This window comes from Protopterus annectens, chromosome 6.part0 (assembly GCF_019279795.1).
Source record: "Protopterus annectens isolate FY-2018-M chromosome 6.part0, PAN1.0, whole genome shotgun sequence".
NCBI lineage: Eukaryota > Metazoa > Chordata > Ceratodontiformes > Protopteridae > Protopterus > Protopterus annectens.
In genome coordinates, this window is record NC_056737.1 from 940,153,189 (window position 1) to 940,155,021 (window position 1,833).

Sequence of the window (1,833 nt, forward strand, 5' to 3'; positions counted from 1 at the left end):
CACACGCACACAAACACTATGACAGCAACAGGTCTATATTAATTAAAACTTGTTTTTTTTAAACAATGGGCACACTATACATCTCTCTCTCTCTCTCTCTGTATATATATATATATATATATATATATATATATATATGTGTGTGTGTGTGTGTGTGTGTGTGTGTGTGTATATGTGTATGTGTACAGATATTTATATATGGGTATCTACATCTGTCTCTCTATGTAAATATTTTTTGCTCTGTTGAAATTAGTTGATATAGTATCAACAGCCCTGGAGTAAAATAATTAAAGGTAGGTCAGGGATCAGAGTGCCATATCTTTGTCTAACAATGACTGCCAAAGTCGACATAAACTAAGCAGCACCACTTCTTAAAGACTGAATTATTTGAAATAATATGCATGGAAAGTATAGTTAACCTGTTTGTGTCATTTATCATGGAGAGGTAAAAACTATATCCAGGAAAGTAGGCCTAGAAAATTCACTGGCACATGAATTACTGTAATACATATGGAAAGGCTTGTTGCTGCTTTTTACTACAGTGCACAGTTCTATAAATGAATGCTCATATTATGAAAATACCACCAGCAGTTTACTCTCAGGGGTGCCATAACCACAGCAGTTATTTTAAGGCAGAACTGTAAAACTGTACTAATTCCACAGAAAACCCAGGGAAGCAAGTATCCCTGATCCTGCCATCTTAAATGAGTACACAAGCTTTTAAATATTGTTGTATTGTTACAGAGTTTAAGTAGCTGAAGCATATTTGCACTGATCCAGTTCTTCATTTAGCCTTTTTACTCTTTTAGCAGTGATGTCTCCATGTGTGCTATCAGTCTGATAACACTACAACATAAATGTAATGGTACTGGAGTTCAGTAATTTGTTGGAATAATACTAATGCTATACTACCGAATGATGCAAGTAAAATTAATTTTAGGACACATGTTTTCACTTCATTTTTAAGATTCTGTGAATTAACCATTGCATCTTTGTTATAAAAAAATATAGATGTATATATTTAATTTTGTTAATTTGTTAACTGGGAAAGTGAATGGGTCCAAAGATAAAAACAATGTATATGGATGGTTTATAGTAGAGAGAAACCTAAAGAAATCTCTGACAGATGTAGGGACACCATGCAAATGCAAAACAGCCAGTGATTAGAGATGAGGACTGAACACTGGACACAGAGGTACTAGACAGAATTCTTAACCAATGAGTCTCAATGCTGTTTAAATTCTTTGTTAAACTCTGTAAACATATAACTGAACATATACTGTTAGTACAAAATAAATAAAGCAAGCAAGCAAGCCTTCATTGTGCATAATGTAAGTCTTAGATTACCGTTGTTGTATTAAACATAGCATAAAAGTCACACCAGCGTTTTTTTTTTTTTTTACTAATACGAAACAGTGTCAGTAAATTTTCAAGAAAACAGATTAATTATTTTACAGTCTTGCCACAGAATGATAAGTACATTTTAGGTTATTCAAGAATAAAAATATTTAACAGTTTAATTAGGAGAGGAAAATAAATCTTACCACTCAGTTTTTGGATCTTTTTGTTGTAGCTGCAGAAGAAAAGTAGAAGGGACAGTGTCCTACATGAAAGAGCTTATCCAAATATTTGAATGAACTAAGCAGGCTGGGCACATTTAATTGTTTTGTTACTTATTAACTTTTCAGTACATTTAGTTCAGGGGTAATTCTGCAAGGAGCATGAATACACATGGAGCCTGTTAAACTATCTTTAATTTAGCAAATGAATGTGTCCATAACTACATATCAAAAGTATGCTGACTTTATTTTAATTGTCAATAGATTGCCTTTT

At 32.6% G+C, this 1,833-nt stretch overlaps 1 protein-coding gene across 1 annotated transcript in view; it reads right to left on the reverse strand.

Annotated features, from left to right (window-relative positions):
- The window catches only part of SERPINA10 (serpin family A member 10), a 151,758-nt gene extending 150,125 nt beyond the window's left edge, over window positions 1-1,633 (reverse strand). The window contains exon 1 of the mRNA XM_044074591.1: window positions 1,545-1,633. The gene's annotated coding sequence lies outside the window, so the exon portion shown is untranslated. The remainder of the gene's footprint in view (window positions 1-1,544) is intronic.
- Between the last annotated feature and the right edge of the window lie 200 nt (window positions 1,634-1,833).